The sequence below is a fragment of the Tupaia chinensis genome, unplaced genomic scaffold (assembly GCF_000334495.1).
Source record: "Tupaia chinensis unplaced genomic scaffold, TupChi_1.0 Scaffold000602_1, whole genome shotgun sequence".
Lineage (NCBI taxonomy): Eukaryota > Metazoa > Chordata > Mammalia > Scandentia > Tupaiidae > Tupaia > Tupaia belangeri.
The window spans coordinates 909,050-917,492 of NW_006160120.1; the positions used below are offsets into that span (position 1 = coordinate 909,050).

The 8,443-nt window shown below is 48.1% G+C and overlaps 1 protein-coding gene across 1 annotated transcript in view; it reads right to left on the reverse strand.

Annotated features, from left to right (window-relative positions):
• The window catches only part of SLC13A3 (solute carrier family 13 member 3), a 102,877-nt gene extending 94,989 nt beyond the window's left edge, over positions 1-7,888 (reverse strand). Inside the window, exons 1-2 of the mRNA XM_027775740.1 lie at positions 7,745-7,888; positions 4,785-4,965 (exon numbers count right to left, since the gene is read on the reverse strand). The gene's annotated coding sequence lies outside the window, so the exon portion shown is untranslated. The remainder of the gene's footprint in view (positions 1-4,784; positions 4,966-7,744) is intronic.
• Between the last annotated feature and the right edge of the window lie 555 nt (positions 7,889-8,443).

Sequence of the window (8,443 nt, forward strand, 5' to 3'; positions counted from 1 at the left end):
CACCATCTCTTCTCCCCTGGGATTTTGGCACACCCAGCATGATTTTCAAGTCGTCAGGTCCGGGACTCCACCTGTGGTCAGCCATGTGGGAGTCTAGCACTTAAGCCACCACGCCGCCTGCTGGCCCCACAATTCAATGGTTTTTAATATTCTCACAGCAACCCTCACTACAACCAATTTAGAGCATTTTCATCATCCTAGAAAGAAACCCTGCACCCATCTCAGTCGCCACCCGTCTCCCTGCACTCTCCCAGCCCCTGACAACCACTCCTCTGCTTCCTGCCTCTGGACGCCTGTGCTGGCCACTTCCTGCACATTCGGTATGCATCCTGTGGTGCTGGGCTCCGCTCATGCCCCATAGTGTGGTCAGGCTCATCCACGCTGTAGCCCGTATTCGTGCTTTGCTCCCTTTTGTCATTGAGGAATACCCCGTGGTCTGGATACCATGTTTTCTCATTCTTTCATCCGTTGACAGACATTTGGATTGCTTGCACATTTTGGCCATTATGAGCAATGCCGCTCTGAACACTGTCTACGGGTTTCATATGGACTTATGTCTTCTTTCTTAGGTACATTCCTAAGAGTGTCGCTTGTGGGTCATCTCGTAACGCTGTGCTCTGAGCAGCTGCCAGATTCTCCCAAGGTGTGACACTATTCCACCACCCTATCAGCAGTAGGTGAGGGTTCTGATCTCTCCGCAGCCTTGCCAATGCTTGTTATTATAATACTGTAATGTTATCTGCCTCATTGAATGTAGCCTTCTTCCTGGGTGTGCTGTTCATTTAAAAGATCCCTCTGGGCCCAGACAAGTAGGGCAGCCTGTAGGGTACTGGACTGCAGTGCTGGAAGCCACATGGACATCCACGGGTTCAGATCCCTGGATGTACCATTTTTAGGTGCACACCGAGCACACACACCAGCATGTCCAGGATCCCGAGGAGCTGGAGGGCTGAGGAGGGGAGATCACAGCATGACAAGACTGTGCCCTTGAGGGGAAGGGTGCTCTCTCTCTCCTTTCTCTTCACGACTGTGTATGTGTGTACAGTCCCCGTCATAAATAAAGCATCTCTCTGGCGTAGATGACCATGGCGTAGGCCAGAGTGGTGATGTGGCAGTGGGAAGAATTACTCAGTTCTAGATGGACTTTGCCGGTAGACAGGTCTTGCTGAAAGTCTTATGAGGGCGCGTGGGGGGGAACTGTTCCTGGGGTCAAGTGAGATGGAGGAATAGTTCTTGAAGCGTGAACAGACCAGTGAGGAAACACAACTGATTTCTATAGTACCGCCACGGTATTTAAATAATAACACTGAGTCATGGAAAGTGAGAGCGCTCCTGGGGTCACTTTTCTTTGACTTTATTACAACATAAAAAGGAGTCTCGGCTGGGTGTCAGTGTCTTTAACACCTCCTCACTTGTAAGTCTTCCTGTAGCAAATAGGGAAGGCCTTCGGGTCAGAGACTCTGGCATCTTGCTGGAATTTGACAACACTGTTTATTTTTATTTAATCTATTCTAATGATTACTTTTTTAAGAATTATTTTTATTTTATTTAGACTTTGTTATTATTATTTTACAATTTGATCAGAGAGTCAGAGAAAGAGAGAGAGAAAGTGAGAAAGCAAGCCACCAGTTCCAGGATTTGAACCACGGTTGGCCATGTGGGAGTCCAGCACCTCTAATGATTACTTTTGACTGAGGGCAACTCAAATGTCACCTTCTAGAGGAGCCCCCATGATCACCTAATCTAATAACCCGCAACCTTCCTTAATTCTACACCATATACTTTGTATAAAATCTCTCAAGTTCTTTCCTTCATAGCACAATTGATTGTTTTAAATTATTCCCCAGGGATTAAACCCCACAGAACAAGGGGTCTTAATTACCCCTGCCGCATTCCTGGTGCCCAGAACCTGGATCAATAAATAGCAGTGTATTGAACATGTCTTATATGATCGTATATTGTTGTCATGAACATCAATCACAACCATGAATAGAGTTCATTCACCAAGGATTAGTTGAGCAGCTGCTATATACCAGGTGCTGTTCTGGGTGCTGGGGACATAGCAGTGCTCAAATTGGACATCAGTCTCTGCGCTCACAGACTTTTATTTTTTCTTAAAGGAGATTTTTGCCACAGGACACGTACATGCATCGGAGAGACGGAAAGTGAAAAATCACCCCTTAAGGGGATAGCCACACTGCAGTCCTTTCTCCTCGATTCCCTTCTCAGGATCTTGTGCATACACACACACCCAACATGAGTTTTAAGTCATGACAGTCTCTGTGCTCACAGACTTTTATTTTTTTCTTAAGGGAGATTTTTGCCACAGGACACGTACACGCGTTGGAGAGACGGAAAGTGAAAAATCACCCCTTAAGGGGATAGCCACACTGCAGTCCTTTCTCCTCGATTCCCTTCTCAGGATCTTGTGCATACACACACACCCAACATGAGTTTTAAATCATGAGATCCGGGACTCGAACACTGGACTCAAACCATGGTTGACCATGTGGGAGTCCAGCGACGTAAACATTACGCCATCTGCTGGTCCCCTCATAGACCTTTCATGGTAGCTATCCTAAGAGATAAATGTGCAGACTCTACAGCATATCACAGAATTCAGTACGATGACAAAAAAAATAAGCAGAGGGAAGGAGAGTGTGCGGGGCTCTTGGCTTTCCCTCCACAGAAGGAACTCTTGCCTCCCTGCTCCAGCTCCCCGCCTGAGCCCTGCAGGCTGTCAGCATCTTCCGAGTGACATTTCACCAGAGGCCTCTGCAGCTCCAAGAGCAATACTGGCTTTGAAGCTGCCCCAGCTGAGAGCCCTCAGGCTGGGGTTGGGATTAGTCACCCCTTTCTTTCCCTTGGGGTGGGGGGTGTGCCATCAGACAACCTTGGCTTTGCAGGGTCTTTCCTCACTATGGGGAAAGGGCAGGCCCTGGACACCCCAGCCCAGAGCTCGGGGTTCAGGGCCATCCCTAACCTCTATCCCAGGAAGAGGGTGAAGGTTTACAAACACAAAGAAGCCTTTGATCGGCAACAGGCCCCCAGCGTTCGGACTGTTTTTTGTTCCAAACCTCAGGCCAGGAACCATACTCTGCTCTGCCTCCAGCAGGGAGGACTGCGGGCCGCTAAGTATGTCTGCACATGCGCGTGCACGCACGCTTTGGGTAGTGGGAGGGAGGCTCTCATGGCCCCTTGATCTTTCTAACAGGCAGGCTGAGCGTGTAGGAGGAATTCAGTTCAATGCGGCGAATGTAGAGGGCCCAGCAAGGGTCCCCTCCCAGAGCCCCCATTCTAGAGGGGGACACAGCCAGCAAATGAATGAGTGAGAGTAAGGGACGTCAGGAGGTCGTGAGGGTCATGGGGAAGTGACAGGGAGGCAGATGCGTGGTGGGGTGCTACCCCTCATCGTGATCTATGATGCTCATGGGCAGTCTCTCAGACAAGATGGCATTTGGTGGAGACCTGAAAAAATGAGGCAGGCAACTGTGTAAAGGTCTGTGGGAACAGTGTTCCAGGCAGCGGGAACTGCAAATCCAAAGGCCCCGAGGTGGGAGCATGTCTGGTGTGTTGGAGGGGAGGGGCCTCCAGGTGGCTGACCCAGAGGGAGCGGTGAGGGGAGAACAGCAGAGGGGATTGAGAGGTGAGTGCTGCGGGAGCAGTGACCTACTGGCCCTGAATGAGTTGGGCCCACTGCAGTGTTTTGAACAGAGGAATGGCATGATCTGAACTGCAAAAGGATTTCCCAACTGTTGGGGAAAACCGACTGTGGGAAAGGTGAGGGCAAAAGTGGGGAACTTTGGGAGACTTGGGAGGAGGCCACTGTGATGGTTCTGGCAAGAGATGGCATGGCTTGAACCAGGGGTGGTTGGGAGGGGAAACAGGTATGTGTTCAAGAGTCCGTTACAAAGTACCACATAAGCATTTTCTGCACACTTCGAGGGGACTTCAAATAGTTCGTAGAAAAATGGAATTGAGTAAGAGTTTATCTTAGTGTAGAAAAATGTTTGAAGTCCAGGCATAGTTTTCTCGTAATACTCATTTCCACATATTTTGGAATACCCCTGGAATAAGACCGCATGCAATTTGATCATTTTAAAAGCCAAAGTCACCCAGTACCAAGTACCAAGCTCAAGAAACAGAACTTGCCCATCTGCCCTAAAGTCCCCAAGCCTCCTCCAAGTCACCACCTTTCCCCAGGGCAGGGAGAGGGCAGCTGCTCTCACTTCCGGCTGATGTTTTGAAGGTAAGGCAGAGAGGATTTGCTGCTAGACTGGGCGGGGTGGACTGAAAGAGGGCACCTGGTTTGGGGCTGGATTCTCTGACCTGTCTTTTATCAAGAGGGTAAGGTCGTGGTGGGAGCAGAGACCAAGGCCTGGAACCAGGAGTTTGTTCTTGATCATGCTGAGGTTTGAGAAGCCCAGGAGACCCCAGAGAAGATGCAAACCACCTTCTGTAGGGTTGTAAACTCAGACCCTCAAAGGGACAAGCAATGAGTAAAGAGGTCTGTCTGGGAGTAACAAATAGTTACTCTCTTCCTGACTCTATAAAGAGGGGACTAGCAGAACAAGCATGCTGACAAATGGTGACTGGAAGCCAGCCCCAGTGTGGAGGAGCAAGAGGGAGGGGCAGGCTCTGGTGTGAATTAGAGAGTGCAGCTCCTGTGAAAGGGGATGCCAGGTCCTCTGATGTTTCCAGAGCAGTCTGGTCTCTGGATTCTTAGATGAAACCATACCAAGTATCTAGCATCGGCAACAGACAATATTTGGCCTAATTCCTACCAGTTACAGGCTGATGATTCTGGGCCAGTGGCTTAGCACTGCAGAGCTTCAACTCCTCAGTCTGTAAAATGGGTGTAGTTGATAACAGTTCTGCCCTTCCAGCGTCCGCTTCCCATTTCTTCTCATGACTCCTTGATTTTCCTTAGGGCAGCGGTTCTCAGGACAACCAGCTTGGCATGACCTGAGAGGAGAGGGAATGAAGGAAGGCAACGTGTTAGCAAGAAAAGAGAGAAATAGAGGAAAGGAAAGGAGGGAAAGGAAGGGAAGGAGCAGAGGGGAAGGAGGGAGAGGAAAGAGAAGGAAGTCTAGAAGCTTCCCTTTACCTGGTTGCCCATGTGCAGAGACAACGACAGTGACTTGCGACCTCTGCTGGCAAAAGAGCTTCAGTGCCTGAATTAAGGACATAAGACTCCTAGTTCCCCAGGTTTCACCCTAATGAGAACACAAGCTTCTCCCTGGGGTTCTGGAAGAGTGACACCTGGGTCAGGACTGAGGCAAGGCAATTAAGGCATTGACCTAGGGCACAAAATTAAGTAGTCTCTGGGGCCAGCAGGTAGTGTGGTAGTTGAGGGCACTGGACTCCCACTATGGCTGACTGTGGTTCAAGTCCCAGGCCTGGTGGCTTGCTTTCTCACTTTCTCCCTCTCTCTCTTTCTCACTCTGTCCTTTCCTGGTAAAATTTAAATAAATGAATTAATTCTGTAAAAAAAAAATTTAGGGGTCTCCAAAAATCTCAAATCAAGACAAATATTTCAATGTAATAGTTCTTTTTTTAGAATTATGTAATTGTACTTACTATTTTTTTTTAATTTGCTTTAGGGCACTTGTGCTTATGAGAGAGAGAGAAAATAAAAGTGCTAAAGCAAGCCTCCAGGTCCTGGACTTGAACTTGGTTGATCATGTGGAACTCCAGTGCCTTAACCACAAACTCGAGCCACCTGCTGGCAGCAGTGTAGTAGTTTTTAAAACCAAATTGGCAAACTATGGCTCAGTTTGTAAGCTACAGTTTTATTGGAACCAGAATCAGGGTTAGAGTTTACTCTCAGCGACATCAGTGATGACACCCTCATGGACACCTTCGCTACGGTAAGTGTTCCTAGATACCTCAGCCAGCGCACAGCGTGAGCATGGCCAGCTCATCTCTCTTAGGAAGATCATGCCTTGAACAGAGCACTCACTCACACCAGGCTCTAAAGGTAACACCATTGGAACTACTTGGAACAACGTCAAAATTCTCTGGAACGGGGAACCAGCAGTTAGCGTAATGGCTATGTCGCTGGACTCCCACGTAGTCGACTGCGGTTCAAAATTTAAATAAATGAATTAATTCTGTAAAAAAAAAATTTAGGGGTCTCCAAAAATCTCAAATCAAGACAAATATTTCAATGTAATAGTTCTTTTTTTAGAATTATGTAATTGTACTTACTATTATTTTTTTTAATTTGCTTTAGGGCACTTGTGCTTATGAGAGAGAGAGAAAATAAAAGTGCTAAAGCAAGCCTCCAGGTCCTGGACTTGAACTTGGTTGATCATGTGGAACTCCAGTGCCTTAACCACAAACTCGAGCCACCTGCTGGCAGCAGTGTAGTAGTTTTTAAAACCAAATTGGCAAACTATGGCTCAGTTTGTAAGCTACAGTTTTATTGGAACCAGAATCAGGGTTAGAGTTTACTCTCAGCGACATCAGTGATGACACCCTCATGGACACCTTCGCTACGGTAAGTGTTCCTAGATACCTCAGCCAGCGCACAGCGTGAGCATGGCCAGCTCATCTCTCTTAGGAAGATCATGCCTTGAACAGAACACTCACTCACACCAGGCTCTAAAGGTAACACCATTGGAACTACTTGGAACAACGTCAAAATTCTCTGGAACGGGGAACCAGCAGTTAGCGTAATGGCTATGTCGCTGGACTCCCACGTAGTCGACTGCGGTTCACGTCCCGGACCCGGTGGCTTAAAACTCACGCCAGGCACATGTACGTGCGTGCCCAAGATTCTGAGAAGAGAATGGAGGAGAAGGGATTGCGGCGTGACCATCCCCCCAGGGGGTGATTTCTCGCTTTCTGTCTCTATGTTTCTGTCTGTCTGGCAAGCGCATGCGCCCTATAGCGAACCCCCCCCCCCAAAAAAAATTATCTGGAACTACCTGGAACCACATTGAAATTACCTGGAACTACCTGGAACCACGTCGGAATTATCTGGAACTACCTGGAACCATGTTGGAATTATCTGGAACTATCTGTCTTGGCCCTGTAGACCAGCTACCACAGTGTGCTTTAAATGTTCCAGGAAGAGTGGACCTACAACCTTTTAGCACTGAACACACCACCATGTCACATGGCAGTTCCCTGGTTCCGCCACTCACTAAGTGACCGTGGGCAAGACTTCTCTGCACCTCAGTTGCCTCCACGGTAAGATGGGCTAATGTATGCAAATAACTTGGTTAGTTGTTGTTAGACTCGGGATTGGGGGCCAGCACGTGGCATAATCATTAAGGTGCTGGACTCCCATATGGTCGACCATAGTCCCCAAAATCCCAGGAGAATGGAGGAAAAGGGGTTGCAGTGTGGCCCTCTCACTCTCTCTGTATCTCTCTGACGAACATATACACCCTACGGCAAAAACTTTAAGAAGCAAAACCAAAAGAACACCTCGGGATTGAATTCCGGTTCTGTCACTTGTTGTGCCCCTAGGATGTGCTGTTTCACACTGCTGAGAGTTTCCGCATCTGTAAAGTAGGACTGTAACCTTGGTCTGCTTGGGTTCAGGTGAGAACACGAAGCTCTGGTGCCATTGGTTCATCACTGCAAAGGACCTGCTGTTCCCAACCAGGAAGCTGAGGAGCCTGGAATGCAGAGGGCACTGACCTAGGGAAGGACTCCATGGCTGCATGAACCCTTGCTAGTCCCTCATTTCTCATCACAGGCCCAGGCTCGAGTATGCAGATAGAAAACACACCTCCTGGGAACTTCTCTGAAGTTCCTCCCCTTGGTCCTGGCCCTCTGCCATTACTCGGAAGGTGCTGACTGGGTGAGCGAAAGAAAGATCTTGGTCCCACAGGATGGTCACTCCATACGAACAGGTGCCGAAAGTATCACTGATCACAGCAGGATGAAGGTGGCAACTGGTAACGAAAGTGGAAAATTCACAAATGTGTAGAAATGAAACAACAGACTCTGAAAAACAATCCAAGGGTCAAAGAAAAAAAAATCACAAAGAAAATTAGAAAATATTTTGAGATGAATAAAAATAACATAAAATACCCAAACGTGGTGTGCAGTGAAAGCAGTGGGCAGAGGGAATTCATAGCTGCAAATGCCTAAATTAAGAAAATGACAAGGCTAGCCCCTTAACCTAGTGTTAAGGGAGCTGGATCTTATGTTGCTGACCACAGTTCGAGTCCACCTTCTGGAAGCTTGAAATACATGCTGGGGCTGGCAGGTGGCATGGTGGTTAAGAGCACTGGACTCCCATATGGCCACTGCAGTTTTGAGTCCCAGACCTGACAGCCTGCCTTCTCGCTTTCCACCTCTCTCTCTTAACTCTATCCTTCTCTGGTCAAATGAAAATAAAGTTAAATAAAATAATTATTGGGGACCAGTGGTGGCATGGTGGTTAAGATGCTCCCTCATGGCTGACCACGGTTTGAGTCCTGGA